This window comes from Onychomys torridus, chromosome 6 (genome assembly GCF_903995425.1).
Source record: "Onychomys torridus chromosome 6, mOncTor1.1, whole genome shotgun sequence".
Lineage (NCBI taxonomy): Eukaryota > Metazoa > Chordata > Mammalia > Rodentia > Cricetidae > Onychomys > Onychomys torridus.
Genome location: NC_050448.1, coordinates 116,986,807 through 117,005,867, shown reverse-complemented (window position 1 = coordinate 117,005,867; position 19,061 = coordinate 116,986,807). Strand labels below are relative to the sequence as shown.

Below are 19,061 nucleotides of genomic sequence, written 5' to 3'. Positions count from 1 at the left end.
ATTAACAGGAAATGGTAGATTAAATACCCACACATGGATTGTGCATAGTGGACGCATCTTGGAGTTGGCTGTTTCTTCTGTAGCATTTTCCTTAACAAGTTAGTTCAGTTAATTGTATTTGAAAGTCTAATCATCTTTGTTGCCTTTAGTTTTCTTCCCATTTTTCAAATATCCATTGCTTTGTTGACTCATATGTGGCTGTTTAAACCTTGTGTGTGTAGGGGGGGCATGTTTCACAGACCATGCATATTCATAGCATCACATTGGTTTTCAAAAAGTAGTCTACGTTCTTTAAATAAATGATTTTGGCTTGAGATACCATTATATCACTGATTAACTGAAGCATCTTTGATGAGTTTGCTTGTGCTGCTAATGACATTATTCACTCCCAATATCTATGTATTATGATGTGATAGAACCCAGTCTGGTACTCATTTGTTCTTTTCAAAATTGACCTCAAATCCTGTTAGTGAGTTATTGTGCATGTGTGTGTGTCGGGGGTCAGGGGGGAGGAGTGGTGGTGGTGGTGGGGTTCCATGGTAGAAGAACAACGCAGCAGCCTGCATCAGAGGGTATATTATAACTACTCCCCACCACTAGAGCTTTCGAATGTTAATGACAGTGTTTGTTTTAAGTGGAAAACAATTCAGACTATGGACTGCTGTCCCAGTTTATATTAATATGGTCGAGGTGTTTCCCGAAAGTATGTTTTCTCTGTTACCTATGTGACTGTCTCAGATACCTTTTAAGTTTAGATGTTTTAAATGAAAATTTACATTCTTAGCTTTTGAAATACATCCTTATTAAAATGTCTTAAGGGGGGGGAAATCTGCTAAGGCTGTTGAGACTTGGTTTACAGTAAGTTTTGAGATTTTAAAGGGACAAAGTCTGGTTGTCTGTTTGTATTTCTGTGTGGAGTTTTTGTTGTTGCTAGTGGTGACTATAGAGAATTATTTTAAACAGTACCCTTTTAGTAACAATAGTCTTCCCAAATGTAGTGTGGCATAGCTTTAAACTTTATTAAGTCTGTCTTGTCCCCTTTCCTCTCCCTGAGTAAATGGAAGAAAAGTTTTTAGGCTCCATGCTGTGAGTTTGATTGATGTCCAGAACATCTGAAGGACTTTTGTGTCCTGCCTGCTCTCCATGAGTTCATAATGTGTGAATACGTAAAGAAGGTCAGCCCTTATCACATGTAATCGAGGCCTGAAAGCAGATCTGCAGTGACAGGCAGATCCTGTAAATAAGGGCACAAATCATCCCCTGAACAGCTTAGACAAGTTCTGGGATCTTTTGCTCTCTTCTTTTTACCCCTTCCCACTCGGGGGACCTTGGCAGAGCAATGAAAGCAGAGCGAAGACGTGCTCAGAATAATGTGTCACCTCTGCGAGGGAGGAAGGGATTGTGTATTTGTCAGGATGTGATGGTTGGTCTTTCACTGAACAGCTGAAGGCAGTGCAGGGTTGTTAGTGACTAGTGGTGTGGAATGCTGCAAATTAGGGCAGGGAGGGGGAGGGCGGGAGGCGGGAGGCCAGAGACAGCCAAAGATGTGGTCTTTACAAACTCCAAAGTCAGGGAACATGCTTTTGTTCCTTGAGTTGCTTTCCATTTTCTTCTCATGGTAGAATATTAATAGTTTCTTTTTTATGTGAATTAAATGGTTAGTTAAAAATAAGAATAATGTAGTGTGTTACCAGTGCTGTCCTGAAAGCAACACATGTGCAAATTTAAAAAAATATTGTAGTACAAAACTTCATGGAATCGTAGGGGTCCAAAATGCTCTAGCTTCTAAAAGGAAGATAGAAGTTTCTATAATCCTGATGCACCTGTGTACTGTGTTCCTGCACGTGGAGATCAGTGTCAGCTGTCTGTCAGTAGGTTTTAGATTTCAGCTGTCTCTTCCTCCCCTTCTCTCAGCTTTTGAGTCACAGGTAGATGCATCCTACTGTGTCGGGCTGAGGGTCAGAACTCAGTTCCTCATGCTGGTGCTGTGATACAGGGGCAGTTCACCAACTTCCCAGTCCCTGGAGACCTAGTTCTCAAGCCTTTCTTCTATAAGTATATCCCTGTCCTCAGGCACCATGAATCCATGCTGCATACTCATTGCTGGTACCTCCTCCCATTATAGGATGAGGGAAGCTCCTTCCTGAAGGCAGGTGTTGCCTTTTTCTATCCTCATATCTACTAGGCAAAGGCACATTACCTGACACACAAAAATAAATGTCCTCAGCAAAATGTGAGTTATCACATTATATCATGTATGTAACATAATCAGGAAGATAGAATTTCCAAGTGAAAATAAACTACAAAATGAAATTGGTAACAAGGTAATCTCAGTTTATAAATAAATCTCTGCTTCAAACATATGAATATTTAATGAATTAAGCCAAAATAAATGTATTCAAAGAGATACTCTTCCAAGTATAAGTTGAAATATTTTAAAACTTGATTTTAAAATAAGACATATTTTGTGTTGTTTTAACAATAACACTCCTTGTCACAGCAATAGTGTGGCCAGTGCGACTTTGGGTCTTGCTCTGTTAAAGGAGGGTAGTGAAAGCTCTTGTGTCAGTGGGCAGAAGAGTGATTAGTGAGAGTTATCAGGACGTTGCTGCTCTTCCCTGATGCCCTCCTACATGCACACTGGACTCAGGAATGTGCACTAATGCACTTGCTCACTGAATGGAGCTGTCATCCCAGATGACCCAAAAGCTCACTGTTCCTGAGCGTCTAAACAGTTCCTCTGCATTGTGCAGGTAACACGTTCATACTCTCCCTACTATAGTGCAGGTAACACGTTCATATGCTCCCTATTATAGTGCAGGGGTGCCATATGTCTAGAGTGTGTCCTTCTGTACAAAAATTCAGCAGATGTGTAGGATGACAGGCCCTCATGTTGGCATTGCAAACCGCACACCTCTCCTTGCCCTTCTCTGAGGTGCCCAGTGTAAAATGCAATCTTAAAAATAATCTTTTCCTTTGGAGCATTTGTCAAAACCTCAGTGTGTAAACTGCAGAGTAAAGTCACTTTTGTTAGTAGAAACTGAAGAATACCTACCATGGAAACCCTGGTTGTTCTCTTTTCTGCTATTCCTTCTTGTTGATAAGATTGAAAAAAAAATTAGCTTCTTTTAAGGTAAAATAAAGGCAGAGTTAGCTGTGACAGCTTCATAAGAAAATATGCAAAGAAGTCATGAACTGCATGCTGCCCAGTGGCCGTCAGCACCACCATTAGGGGAGAGGGTGAATCCCGCTTCAGCCATGAACAAGCTGCAATAGAAAAGGCTTAACTAGATTGGACTTTGCAAACTAAAATGTGAACTCTGAGGAAATGATATACTTTAGGGAGAATGGGTTAAATTATATAAAACTCTAGAGGTTTTGCTGAGCCAGATTTCTTGAGAAGCGTGGGTGTTTCATTGGATTTTTGTTCTTTGAGCCCTGTAGTCTAGGAGCTGATTGTGTATGGTAGGAACATCCTTGTTGTTGGCACACAACACATGTAAAACAATGTAGAATGGTAGATTCAGGGTGAGTTTTTTTTTTTTTTTAGTAATTTAAAGTGAAATCTACATTAGCAAAATCTTGATTGAATAGAAACTTCACATTTTAAATCTAATTATCATTTCTGCCCACTTAGTTAGAAACTGAGTGTATCCTACAACCAGAACCCCAATATATTCCATTCATCAAGCCAGTCAACTGCTCAAAAGCCTTTAATATATAGACTCAATGTGTAACCTGCATTCAGAGTCCTGCACATGCTGGTTCCACTCTGTCTGGCTTTTTCTCCAATCACTTTTGAATAGGAGCTGCCTGTTCCAGTAAGGCTTGTCCCCATGCTGCTTCACAAATGAAAAATTCTTAACTCGAGCCCTGCTCGTTTAATTTCTTCCTCTCTGTCTCCTTGGCTGCTGCATACTAGCTCAGTGATCTTCAGGCCATCCTAATCCATCCTCCTCCACTCTGAATTTCTATGAATGCTAGTGTGTTGGGCGGGGGAATTGTCTTAAAATGCTTCACTTCTGCCCTGACTTTGTTATCATAGCTCTTATATTCCCGTGGCATGGACTGCTTTGCTAGTACATCCACATCAGTTAGCATTTAATCCTAAGTCAGACATAGCTGCTGCTATAAGTTGGTTTTAACTCACAAGTGGAGTTCTGGTGGGGGGCTGTTTATGCTCTGAAGAAGTCCTCTTTGCCCTTTTTTGTGGGAGACTGTGACAGTGGAGCTGTCCCACATTTCAGCCATTCAGTCATTGCCCAAAGCTTAGGCAACACTCCAAACTGGCAGGCGACCCACAGGGTGATGTGGCTCTGAGCCCAGCAGAGAAAGAAGGTCTGAAGAGATCCCACTGCTTGTTTTTTTGTCTGCTTGCCCCCTCTTTCCTGATGCCTCAATTCATTATACACACATGTGATATAGTGTGGTTATATCCATCCCCTCTTGCTCTCTTTTTATCCCTTCCTTTTCCCATAAACCCCCTCTTCCTACCTAGTCCTCCAGCAGCCACACAGTTAAAGAAAATGACACCCATCCTCCAGCAACAGTCCTTGGCTCCCAGGAAGGGATGGGGAAGATGACAGTTTTTGTTCTAAACTTTTTTCATAAAGTATCAAACATATCATGGGGATGTAGTAGATGAAGCGGTTGAAGTTTATTCACTCATTGATCCTTTGGAGTGTGGTGGTCAGAGTCACTGTCACTCTTCATGTTAGTAGATGATGTCAAGCATCTCTGTAGCTCTTTATCTTACTGTTTCAGACTAGGGCTCCCACTGAACTGGAGGTTGACCAGCCTGGCTGGTCAGAGAAACCAAGGGTCTTATCTGTCTGCCCAGTCTCTGCCTCCAGTGCTGGACCACAGGTACCTGTGACAAGCCCGGCTTTTCTTTGGGTGGGAGGAATTGAACACAAGCCCTCTTATTTACACAGAGTTACTCTTACCCAGGGAACAGTCTCCCAGCTCTTCTCATAAATCTTGATCAGGTAAAGTGATGAGGTTTAGTAAATACTCTATTGTGCCTACCTATAGTAACATTGCAGACTCCATGGGCTCTGACAAGTCCTTTATACTTCTTGGTTTTATTAACAGTCTCAGAACAAAAGAAAACAAGACATTCTCTGTCTGTCTGTCTGTTTCTCTCTCTTTCAGAACCTCTCTGCGGGAAGTTTATTCAGCCTCCTGGAAAAAAAAATGAATATCTATAAAAACATAATGTTCTACAGTTAAAATGAAAAAAAATAATGAAACAATTAACAGACTTATTTTTGTATATAAGCTCGGTAATATTCATGGTAGTGTGCAGGTAATGAAACAATATCCATTTAGAGAAAATTGAGCAATGAGTAGGTAGCCAGAGTATGGCAACTTGCAGTATTGGCTAAGATATCTTTAGTATGGGACCCTTTTCCTGTTTGTGGGTTAGATTCGGCTTATTTGCTCTGTTTAAATGTTGACACAGTGTGAGAAAACTGAGGGAAATGTCACTTTGACGTGTTCAACTGTCTCTGTCATTTCATCCAAGAAAAGAACACTATTATTTCCTCTTGTCTTCACATTTTTTTCCCCCAAATGTGACACTTCTTAGTTAGAAAAAGAAGTCTGGCAGGAGAAGTAAACTTTTTTTTTTTTTTTGTGACAGGGAAAGGTTGGTATGGCCTGCCTTGACTTCCCTCACTGCTGTGGGAGAGGGGGAGTGGGGTGCTGCCTGGGCAGGTTGGAGCCTCTTGTGCACTGGCCCTGTGTGGGCGTCTGGGTCAAACTCCTTTCTTTAGAAAACAATCGGGGAGGGGTCCTTTGCTCCTTTGTTGTCCTCTCCAGGAGGTGATGCAGAAAGTCTGTGGTGACAAAACCAGTTTGTAACAGGCTTGTCTTTGGGTCTGTCTCAGGCTTGCTGGCCGGCTTGCAGGGACAGACACTAGCATCTGCAGAGGCCAGGCAAGAAGCTGCAGGCAGAGCAAGCAGGTCGCAGCGGCTGCTCTCCTGCAGTGGGCTGCCTCCCAGATCTAGCCCGGCAGCTGCTCAGTTCCTTGATTATTCTTCTGCCTTTGCACAGGAGGGTAAGATCCTTGTCTCACACCGCGGTGCCGGCAGGGGCTGAGATCATGTGTGATTTCGGGGCTTTTAACACACCGAAGGGCAGAAGTTCAATGGCTAAAACTTCCCACCCCCATCCTCCAACTGCTCTGTGTTTTCACTACTTTCTCTCTTTGGAGTAATCCTCTAGGTAATTTATTAGAATAATTGTAAAGTGATTTAAAATTTCTCTTTTTTTCTGACAAGAATTCCTTTCAGTCCAGTTTGAAACTTCTGAGTATGGAGCCTAATTTCTAGAATTCTATGAAATTCTGTATATGAAGAAGTTAAGACCATGACAGCATTAATAAACTTTGTTTTGACCATTATAATTTGAATTCTGTTAGAATTTGCAGGTTGGTAAATTAGCCTTGAAGGCTAGAGTAATTTTTGTGTGGATGCATTAAGCAAATCTCTAACTTTACAATTGCAGTGGTTACAGTTTGTGAATGTGTGAATCATTTTTCTGCATTTGAAAACGGGGGGTTGATGTTTAATAATTCACCCAGAACTGTTCTTACAGCAAGGTAACTGAAATATAGCAATTTAAAATGTTTCAGTATTTGAGGGAAAGAATCCTATTTTAAGAGTGAACAAATTATTTTTAAGGAAGAAGGAAGGCAGCTCGCTGGCCCTGTGCTGCTGACAGTAGTGATGAAGCATTTATGAGGAAATAATGGCTTTGTAAAGTTAAGTCAAATGATGAAGGGGCATGAGCAAGACTGAAATGGGCTTATAGTTCAACTTTACACAGTTAGACTGCTGTAGATAGGACAAATTTGGCTACACTACCATGTAAGTATCTCTTATTGATTGTCTTGTACTTTTAACAGGCATGGAGAGGATTACTTCTTTTATAATCGCCAAGTTTTCATTTCTGTTAAAATATTAGATTTTATGGCTTGGCTCTAGGGAAAAATGCTCTGAAATAAACAGGAGTGGATGATGTCAGTCAAAGCAGTCGTATCTGAGCTCATTCTCCCAAAGCTGTTATAATCTCCTATCTCCTCAAAGAGAACAGAAAAATCTAAGGAAACATAGTGTTTATGATAATTCTGGAAAGCTCTGAGCATGGTGCCTATGAGGCAGAACTCTTATTCCTCCCTTCAAATTGGGAGTACTTACAGCCTAAACCTAATTCTTCATTTTCCTTTAGTATTTTTCTCTAAATATAAATACCTGAATGTGGCATCAAATTGTGCCAAGAAAAAGCAGAGACCATGTGCTATACACAGAATCTGTTAACCATACACTACTAGTTTAGAATGTAACTTCATGTATAAAAAATGCTCTCTTGTTTCTCTGGTGAGGAGGCAGGATTTCAGAGAGAATCTCTGTTGTCTTCAAGGTCATCCTGCCTTCCCTGCCCAGGGTTCCTTCCTGCCTGCACATGTGCATTTGTGCCTGTGATTGTGTCTATGTGTGTTTCAGGCATGTACATGTGTATTTGTGTAAGCATATATCTGTGTATGTGTGTGTTTGAGCTTCCACTCACTTACCTTGCAGTACAGTAATTGAGGATATGGAGCTCAGGTCTAGCAAGCCTCACTTTGGATCTTAGCTCTGCCACGTCCCTGGGAGTGACTACTCAGATAGCTAACTATGATGTCTCAGTTTTCTCTACTATAAAGTGGGGCTAGTAATTGTGTCTCCCACAAGATTGGTTTAATTACTTAATGAGCATGTGCAATCATTTAGAGTACTTCTTAGTGTATAATAGTACCAGAAGTTTTATAGTTATCAAATTCATCATTAGTAATTAGTTTATACAAGAATAGGAAGTTAACAAGTTGGAAATATGAAGAATTTCAGATTGTGAAGACCAAATAGTGAAGAATCTTTGTGTTACATGCCAAATCCTGATTGATGTTTCCCAATTAGTCATCAATTAACTTTAACTTCTTATGATGAATTTTCTGTTAATAACATTGTATAAAATAAACTTCATTTTACTAATGGTTTTGCCTTGATGAGTATAGATTGAGATAAGGGTTATGAATTTAACCATTGAGAAATTACCAAACTTTGACTTGTTAAATTTCAAAATGTCTTGACAGCTTACACGTTTTTATAGTAATTAACTCTGCAGTCATTTGATAATAAAGACATCTCTCACACACAAACTGCTGTGAAGTACAGATCCGTGAAGCGGTCATGACTCTGAAGCCAGCAGCAAAGCCAAAAAGTAATGTGCTGAGTTCTTAAATCTTTATTTAAAGTAGCTATTTCAGATTGAGGAGAAGTGATACCTGAAGAGTACCGGTGCTAAGAGATGTGCACAGCCTTGCTGCTCTACCCAAGGCGATCACGACTTGTGTGAATCAGAGTAAGTGAAAGAGCGAAGAACCCTTTTGTCAGTAGAAAGTGGTGTGAACTGACCAGCTCAAGTCTTCCCAGAACCTCAAGCTTAGCTCAGATATTCCACTTGAGTTGACACAGGCTTAGGAAAAGTGAAGCAAGACAGTTCTTGGTGGAGATGCTGACCGCCATAGCTTTTACATTGGGACACTGTGGCTGTTTCAGAAATGAACTTTTGAAAGCTAGTGGGTCCTTCAATGTGATATTGCCTTCCTAACCGTGAAGATATGACCCTTAATGGGAAAATGTGAGGTGTTCATTAATTTTTCAAACAATTTTAGAGTGGAAAATGCACACATACACACACACACACACCCACACACACCCAATGACCTTTGTTGTCAAAACATACTAAAGAACTATCTACACCATAAAGCATGACACAGCATATAAACAGTATTAAAATTTTATTTTGGTGTCTGCCACTCTAAAGTCTGCTGAAGAACTTAAATGATGTTAGAAGTATGCTAGATTCACTGACCTAAAAACTAACAGTAGACTGTTTATTGTTCTTCACACATGGAGGGAAACCATGTGCCCTTCCTGACAGGGTCTGGGCTCACATATTAACATGTATCAAGGTAAAAATTTCATTCATATCTCTGATTAATGGATATATGAGAATTCTGACAGCTTTTCCCCTCTCTGGTGTGGTCATATATCAGTAAAATTAAACTAAAAGTGGATATTAACACTTAATTCCAGAGGATATCTATGTTATTGAAGACAGTTACAGACAAAAAAGAGGCAAGATAGGAAGTAGGAACTGGGATTTTTTTTTTTTTGTCATTTTGTTTTTGGTTTTTAATACAAAATATTCCCAAACACAATGAGTAAAAATAGATCTTGGTCTCCAAGGTCCCAATAACTTTATATAACCCAGATTTTACATCCTGTTTCTTCACTTCCAGGCAATACTATATGGTTGTCCTAGTGTAAAATATTTGTATCTGACCTTGCTTACACAGTGTATAGTCTGAAAATATGAAACATTTAAGCAAAATTGGGGGAAATAGAAAGTCTAATAGGAGGAGGGCAGTGAAAATGGCCGTGCACATGTGGTCTCAAATGAGGATGTTGGAGACCCAGTTTTGGTCATATTTTTAAGTGAAAAATGATCCTTGTTACCATATGGCGAAATATAGTGAAAACCCTGAACTGTTAGACCCGCCCAGCTGTCGCATGCATACACGTGTTTAAAGTGTTCTCAACCAGAGCTATTATGCGGCATTTCCAGAGATTAATCTTGAGCTATTAATTGGCAGTAACTGCAATTTGTGATGAATATCACAGATGGGAGTAACATGATCTGTGGTAATTTACCTGGGAGGAAAGTGACCAGACTAGAGTTTGCAACTTAAACTCTCCAGCATGAACTGGTTAACAACTGCTAGATAGAGATTCAAATAATTTCGCTTCATCTTTTCATAAAGAGTTGCAGTCTTTTAAAAGTGCTGACCACCATACATGTTTTATATGTGCATGCATGTCTGGGCAAACATAATCTTAGACATTCAGTCACAGCTATGTGATGACCTTTGAGAGACTGATACCATTAGGAACGTTAGAGCACCGTTTTGTCCTCTAGAAGCCAGGGAATACAAAGTAACATCTTAAAAATCTGTTATTTATTGAGAGCTTTCAGGAGCAAGTCTGTGGGGGATATTTTTCCATAACTTTTCAAACACATGTTCATTTCAAAAAGTAATATAAGAAATTGAACAGATCTTCAGTAAATAAAAGGGACAATAGTTATCTCTACAGATCGTCTTAATCAGCTAAATTTTCTATTGGCCTGATTTTCTTGTGCTTAGGTCTAGATGAACTCTTCATCTTCTATTGTTTTCATGTATCAGTAGTGACTTTGCAACTTTAATATGTTCCTTTGAAAACTTAGTATTGAAACACATAAGTCACATTCTGTGACTGCACTAAGAACATCCCTGCTCCATGTTCTAAAATGTTCCACCATTCTCTTAACTCTGAAAGAAAGGTACGGCTTAGGAAGAACTAATCTTTTTCAGTTGCTCTCTTCAGTCACATTCTTAACTTTCCATAGAACATCACATTACTGGACTGAGAAGATGGGTTGCTGTGTAAAGTGCTTGCTGAGTAAGTACAAGATTTGCACCCCAGAACCATGCCAAACATGATGGCACAGGTTTGTAATCACAGCACACGGGAGGAAGGGGCAGTCATGTGGTTTACTAGTCAGCCAGACTTGCCTACTTACAGTAATACACCCTGTCTCAAAAGACAGGGTAGATGGTACCTGTGGAAGAAACCTGAGATTGACATCTGCCTTCCACATGTAAACACATAGATGCACATGCACTTGCATTCACGTGTGTGCTTGAAAACACATATACATACACATGCTCACCCCACATTATTTTATAGACATTTTAGTAGACAAGAAAAGTTGAATGCAGGCATGGCAAACACCTAAAGGGAGCTCACAGGTCTGCAGGGAATCCAGAAGGCCCACAATTCATGTCTCAGTCTCTGCAGTTGCTTTCACGTGCTGGGCATCAGACCCATAGACTTCCCATTGCCTGCCTGTTCCCCAAATACAGACCCCTTTCTCACACAGATATTTCTGATATGCTGTTTTTATAACCTGGAAAGTTCTTCCCCTTTCTGCTCTGCCTATGCCTGTTTGCTTAAATGTCATTCATTAAAATTTTTCTTAACAGTCTAAATTAAATGAGTCCTTTGATTCATCCCTCACTGTAGGCTTTCATTTTCTTTTAATGTATGATTTATCATTACATATGCACTCCCTTGGTGGAAGTGTGCATCCCAGAGGAAAAGCTGTGCCCTGTATTAATAGCCGTATCTTGAGTGCAAAGCATCTGCATGGTGTATAGAGGTACCTCCCCTGCTGGACATCCTCGTTTTTCATGTGGCCTACAGTGTTGAGAGGCACTGGTACTGCAAGTCATTTTGGGGAGCATGGGTCTGTAGAGGTAACTGATAAATATTTCAGTGTCTTTCATTTTTATCATCTGGAGAGAGAAATTTGTTTAGCTACTGACCTAAGAATAGTCAGCTGAACCCATCTTGAATGTTTATCCCCCAATCCCAAGATAGCCTGGCAGTAACTGGCACTGTGCGCAGATACAGTTGTGAAAGAAGCTTTAGTTTTAGAATTAGAAATACCTTGGGCCTGGAGTGTAGCTCAGTGGAAGATCTCATGTCTAACTTGTTATAGTCCCTAGACACTGTCTCCAGCATTTCAAAAAGCAGTATTTAATGTACATGTTGTTATCACTTGTAGTACTATGCAGGTTCCCAGAACCCCCTTGTTGATGGATTGCTGTTAGCCACTAAGCAGTGTATTTATTAAGTATACTTTTAAATATTGATAGTTCTTACTTGAACTTAATTAACAAGAGACTGATTTTTAATGCTATCACAATTCATTGGTTTCTACAGAATTATATTGACACATGTGTAGAATGTTAATATTTTTTGTTCTTTAAAAAAAGATGAAATTCTAGATGCTGAAGTGTTGGAAAGAATAATCCACAAACACAGCAGTGAGTAGGCTGTGAGAAACAATGGTCCTGTCAGGTTGGTAGGTCCCAGTTTTACCTCTCTATTAAAGCACTAGTTTCACACTTGATGTCTCAGGAAACACATTATATACTTGGCATTTATGATCCCTGGGCTGACTCTGAGGATGGCCTTGTATGACCCTCATTTGAGCAGACTCTGGGGATATAGTATCTGAAACTGCTTTTCTTCCTGCCTTTGGTCCAGGTAAAAATTAATACATGTGTCTAATACACTTATTACAAGTTTTCTAAGTGTGTGTTGAAATGGCTTTTGTCCATATTAGTTCCTCCTCTTAAGTATTTGTTCCATAATGTCCCATAATCATCTATTTTTTAAATTTAAGTGGAAGTTTCATGTGTGTGTGGAATTCATGACTTAGACTACCCTTTTAATACCCAGGGAGCCTCAACAATGTGGGAACACAACCAATAGGGAATATTAGCCAAAAGGGAGACAACAGAACATGACATAAATAAATAAATATATTTCTATTTTTGTTGACTCTCAAGTATAAAGTAAGACAAGGGTTTGCAAGCTGAAGAAATTACCTTTCTCTATGTTTATAGAATTATTCGGCTATAAAATTGATTAATATAAACATAGTCCATCTAGTGATAACCTTTGACTTCTCTCTAACAGATTACCTTTTTATCAAAAAAAATTAGATCAGTATTTTAAATGAATACTCTCTTCACATCTAAGGGGTAAGAACCTGCTGATTTGTGGCTATGTTTTATTTGAGTGATTACTCAGTTTTGTGGAACACATTCTCAGCAGTACATTTACCTTGGGTAAAGTTAATATGCTTGGATTATTATTCCATTGCAAAGCAACACTCTTCTTATATGTCTGTTTTGAAAGAAAAAAATCCCCACAAAATTGATGTTTTATGTGTAACACACTGTATTTACCCATGAAATACGAGGGGCTGTTTTGGCAGCTTTTGTAGGAATATTTGAGTGGTTCTAGACGTAGTCTTGCTCTTGAAATCAGGTGAGCAGCAACCTGGAAAACAGTCTGAGAGGAACCCCAGTGTGACAGTCTCAGAAGAAGGGCAGATGGCACTTAGCTGAGGTTCCTGACAAATTACCCTTTACTGTCACACTCTTTGTCCCATGTAGTATACATATCCACACATGTGTTTCTTATACATTTGTTTTTATAGGATTGCTGGAGTTTATTGAAGTCAGACAATATCAGTAAATAGTTCCTACTTAATTTCCTATGCCCTGAGTGAAAACATGTTATGAGGCCTGGACGTAAAGAAAAAAAGAGCATAAATCACTATTTCTTCACAGATATATGGCATTCCTTCAATTGTTTTTTGGCCTGGATTTTATGAGTGTATACCAAGCATTTATTCCTAGCACAAGCAATTTACTGGCAATTATGTGTGTTGTTAATCTATACTACTTAGCCTTTCCAGTGAAAAATGTAATTTTCTGTGTTTTTTAAAAATAGACTTAATGACAAACATCTTGCAAATTAGATTTTCATATATTTCATCTCTCTCTTATGCTCAATTTAATCTATCAAAGCCACACATTGTTGAAGACATCTGGTACTGAGCTTAAGCAGCTGGATTTCATTTGTAAAGGTTTTAAGCAAATTTTGGTACTTGCCAACAATAATACAGCAGTTGGGCAGTGTGTTTTCTTTGTGGCAGCTTTGTTAAAAGTGGCAGAGGAGTCCTGAGTTCAGAAGCAGGTGATTTTCTGCCCCTTTCTGCCCTGAGTAGTGGGAGGCAAGGTATTATCAGGTGAGTTTCTTCAGAAGCCATGCACATAGCACTTACTGTACATAGACAAATCACTCGTGTGTGTGTGTGTGTGTGTGTGTGTGTGTGTGTGTGTGTATGTGTGTGTATGTATGTGTGTATGTTTGTTAAAAGAGGGGCGAGAAGGGTCACTGAATGCCTAGGATTGTCTTGTTCCATTGTCTCCTAGCCAAGGCTTGCTACAGTGGCTGTGGAGAAGGAATCCATGCTGAGCCATGGACAGCCAGCTTGGTAACTTGGAGCACAGAGTGTGGGCTCTCACAGCAGGATTATTTGTTTCTTGTCTCAGAATCACCATAGATCATTAAGATATAGGTGCCAACATTCCATCTCAAACCTATGAAGCAAATATCTGAGCATTAACTCTGGACAGAACCAATGTAATAACCTCTCTGGGTATTGCACACACACACTCAGGAGATTTTGTCCATTCTTTCCTGGAGAGATAATCTCTGGATGTCTCTTCCCCTTTCCAAGAGATCTAACTGTTTTGTTTACATGCATTTAAAAGAATAGAATTTATTCGAAAAGTAACTTACTTATCCAGATTACAGTGCTTTTTTAAAAACATGAGCATGACCTATTATTTGATTAAAAACAGCTCTTCACAATCATAAAATATCATCTTCAGTGATAAAGAAGGTGTAGGTAGTAAGTCTTGGCTTCTTTGAAACAATTCAGTATGACCTGAGGGATTTCTGAAATAGGAAAATAAAATGAAAATCCAAGATTTCTTGCTTTTTCATGTGTGGGTGTGTATATAAAGTCATAGGTACATGTATATATGAATATAGATATACACACATATATAAAGTCAGTTGCTCCCTCCTGATAATCATTAAACACTTGTTTGGCTCTTGGTGCTGTCTTCAGACTTTATAAAGTTCCATGAACTCCTTCAGAAAGCATCATAATGCTGACTGTCTCTAGCTATGTGCCCACCCCTAGTCACATTAAACATGTTCCCAATGAAAATAATTTATGTGTTTGTCACTGTCTCGCAGTGCTGAGGACTGTTCTGGGAAGGAATCAAGTCATAACTCTCTTCTACTGGAAAAGTCCTGTGCCAGAATTCCTACTACCTTAGTTGAGTATTGTTTTGCTGGTTCTGAGTCCAGGGTTGAGTTTTCCAGACAAACAGTTCTGAGTTCCAGCGCAATATGGAAATATACCTGGGGAGTTTGTGTGGATGTGAGGTTTGTCTCTTTGAAGTTAATAGGTAGTGAATGTCGTTAAAATGTCATTAACTGGAAATGTGCTCTTTTAAACCTTATCTTGCTTTATAAATTAGCATTCAGGTATTCAGGATTTGGTATTCCTTCAGGACCCATGCAAACAGCACTTACTGTACTCAGCCATACCCTAGACTTTCTTTATATATCAAATTCAAAGAAGGAAGAGAAGAGGCACCGAATGCTTGGGATTTTCTTGTTCCATGATCCATGTCATGCACGAACCACATCTGCAGCGCTCTGAAGTTTCTGCAGAAAGCTAAGCAATGCAGCTGTCTCTAATGCACTGTGAACCTTGAAAGGAATTTCCTTTCAAGTAAGAACGGAAGTAGTTTGTGTGTGGGATGATGGAGCGCAGGGTTTTCTTTAACAGAAAATAAAGTGCTATTATGTGTGTCAAACATCCCCACATCTTAAAACAACCCCAGTAGCAAGGTATGTTAGAGGTACTTCCATGCATATTAGAAAGAGTCCTTGTAAACTTTTCATGGTCTGCCTCTATGTCTTTGGTAGAGGCAAGTGGTGTACATATTTTTGGTGACTTAGCAAGTCTTACTGTTGTTCCTAGAGGTAGAGCAGGGTTGGAATCTCAGAATGTTAGCTCCCATTCTTTGGAATTTACATGTTCACTTTAGGACTACAGCTGAGGCAGAACAGAAATATGAAGCAAGTGTTTGCCACATGAGCATCTAACAAATGGGTCACAGCACAAACATCACCACCTCAGAGGATCAATTTAAATGTCTGAATGAAGTAGCCAGGGACATTAGTTTTGCCTATCATCTTTATTTCATTATATTCTACTTTATTCAAAGCACTTGTGCTCATGACATAGCACTTTTATATTTGTTTGATTTTTCTATTCATAAACATTCAGGTGTATATAATAAGAAAAAAATTAAAGACCACACTTGGATTCTAGGGGAAAAAATTACATACCACCCATAAGAGTGGAGCAGCTTTTTCTTCTCTTCATGAAATAGTCGTCTATTGAGGTAGCTCCCAAATTATCTCAAATATCTCTGCCTGCAAAGGAGACATCTGATCTTTGGCTTTACTCCTGGAGAGTGAATTTTAACACCTATACAGATTCATTTCTTAATGCCAGAATTATGTAGTCATTGTTCCTTTCCATTGCTGAACACCGTTGTACAGTGACCCTCTAAAGTTACACATTTGATTTTACAGCATTGGGCAGCTAGGGTAGAAGGTTTGGGAAAATTGTTCCACTGTTTTTAGTAGGTGACATTGCTGTAGTGCTTATCCTATTTTTCTACCTCTCCATTGATTATTTATCCAGTGAGTGCAAGTGTACACTTTAGTTTTGAAAGCTGAGTGAGAACACTCGTCCTTTGTTCTGTGGCTTGTTTTGATTCTTACATCTGCTCCAGAAAGGTTTTAAAAGGTCCATTGAAGATGTCATATCATCTGTTTTTATTTTATAAGACACATGGGCAAAATTATGCCCTAGAAGTTCTATAATGCTTTACTTCTTAGTTTACAGATTGTTTTCTTATTCTCATGCTTAAATGAACCATTAACATATTATCTACAAAATAATCAAGAGTTTGAAAGTAAAAAAAAGCATACTTATGGCTCTATTAAATATTAATAATGTAATAGACAATAACTGACATAATTCATTGGTACTTTTGCAACTTAAGGATATACATATTAACCATTCCTTTTAATGTGACAGTGTTTGCCAATTTTAGAGGTCGGCATAAAGAAAGCTAAGAATACTTTCCCTTGAGATATAATAACATTCTAATTTTGCTTTTTTATAGCTTTACTAATTAACATAATGTGATTATGGATTAAGATAAAGCATTGGTGCTTTATTACCTCATTATATAAATCATGAAGGAGACTCAAAGAGGTCATAAAGTTAATACAATGTAGTACTTAGGTTAAGATGGCCTGACTACTATGTAGATTCTATTATCTACACTGTAAATATGTGTTAAAAAATATTTATATGATTTCAACTTAAAAGAAGATGTAAAAATGTAAGACATAAATTTTTAGAATGCTGTAATGGTGAACTTAATAGTTTAGGGAAGCAAACCACAAAAAAAGCAAGATAGTCCTCCTCTTGGGAAATTTGCTGCATGCCTTATGAAACAGGGTTACTGTCAGCTGTCTATGTCTTTAAAAGGACAGAAATGGAAAGCAAAACAATGTAAACATCAAAACTCATAAGCAAGCCATTCACAAGAGATGAATGTAGATATGACAAGCAGCTAAATAAAAGAATTATAAGCTCAAGTAATAGGAAATACCGAGCTCCATGAGCCATCTGACAAAGTAATTAACAGTTTGGAATTACCAAGGTTTGGCAAGTTGAGAAGAAACTGAAACCCTTAATACTGTTAGTTATAAATTTTCTTCCAAGTTTGAAGAGTGACCAGTCATTCACAGATATCAAAATTGTGCAGAACAATCATAGACCAAGGAAGAAATCTTAAGACAATGGCATTTAAAAGTACAAGCAATAATACAAATTAATAAATGGAATTGATCAATTAAAATTAACTTCTGTGTTTCAGAGTATTTCACCAAGAAAGGGAAAAGATAGCTCATACAATTGAAGAAAAGATTAAAAATTATATACATATGATATTAGACACTGATTCAAATGATATGAAGAATTCCTACAAATCAGTAGTAACAAAGAATTATTCTATGTAAAATTGGGCAACTTTCTAAAGTGATACTTATACAGCGGCCAATAAATGAACAGATGATCAGAAATGCTGTTTATCATAGACTTTCAAATCAAAACTGTAGTGAGATACTGCTTCCACATCTGCTAGGATGATTATAATAAAATTGCAGTTAACAAGTGATCAAGTTGTTTGCTAAATAAGAATGTATGTTCATTCATGTGTGTGAATGTTCTGTCTCATTATTCTAAATAGATGCAAAATGTAGACAGCCCTAATATTCATCAAATGGTGAGCAGATTAAATAATTGCAGGATCTTCTTTCTTGTACATTTGTAGAGTTTTATATAATAGAAGGGAGTTAGAAATGAAATCAAGTAGGTATGTCTCCTACTCCATGTCAGCCGGAAAACATGGGTTTACTCTGTTTTTCTTTCTAGTATTTGAAGTCTTAGTTCTAGCGAATATCGTCTACACCAAAATATTGAATTAGCATTCCCACCTTGACTGCTGTTTGCTTTTCATGATATAAATTATAATATTTTATATTTAAAATCCAAATTTTAGTGAGATAGTTTATCAGTTTATTACTTAGTGTATACCCAAGACTGTTTGTGACTAAGTTGTTAGTCTTGGTTCAGGTTGTTCGTTTTCCTTTGCTGACAGAGCGGGAGTAGTCCACCTGCAATGGTTCTGTCTTGCTCAGGTCAAGGGAAACAGGATCTCACTGGACAGCTGCTATGTGTCACTGAGAATCTAGCCATTTAACTTGCCCCTCAGCCTTTAACATGGCTTCTTCAACCTGCACTGAAACAGTTATCTGAGGGAAGGCTTATTCCTGAAACTGAGTGTTCATTTCCTTTATGTTGATGATGTAGTTGAAATGCCTTTTCTTCACATGGAAGAGTGCCTGGTTGGGAACTCATCCACAATGACAAGCCCATCTGAGATAGGAGGATCTCATAGTCATAACAAAAATAATTTTTGTTGTAGAATATTATTTTTATTCTTTTCTCTTGCATGTCCATGACTATGGGTAGGAAGGGAAATCAACCTTGGGCTTTCAAGTTTATGTATCAGACAATTCATACTATGTACTGAAGCGGTCTCAGAATGTGTTGACTTTCAAGTGTGGCAGCATTCATACCGAAATGCAGTTCATTGTGTAGTAATTTGGAAATGCATGTACCTTCCACAGTGCAGAGAGAATAAAGTGCTTTCCTTCTGACTGTCATACCCATAGACAGAGTGGTTGGAGTGAGTGAGCAAAAGATAAAAAGGGAGAATTTGAGTAGCTGGAGGTTTGCGTGTTAAGGGGAACTGGAAGCCGTCAAAACTAGATTGTAAAAAGACTACACCTTTCAAACCATGTCCTGCTGTCAACATTAC

At 38.5% G+C, this 19,061-nt stretch overlaps 1 protein-coding gene across 6 annotated transcripts in view; it reads left to right on the top strand.

Moving 5' to 3' along the window:
* Bmpr1b (bone morphogenetic protein receptor type 1B) overlaps positions 1 to 19,061 on the top strand; it is a 237,793-nt gene that overhangs the window by 128,261 nt on the left and 90,471 nt on the right. The window contains exon 1 of one of the 6 annotated variants that reach the window (XM_036190530.1): positions 6,134 to 6,229. The exons of the other annotated variants lie outside the window; for them this stretch is intronic. The gene's annotated coding sequence lies outside the window, so the exon portion shown is untranslated. Of the gene's footprint in view, positions 1 to 6,133; positions 6,230 to 19,061 lie in introns of those variants that run through there. 6 annotated transcript variants of the gene reach the window in all.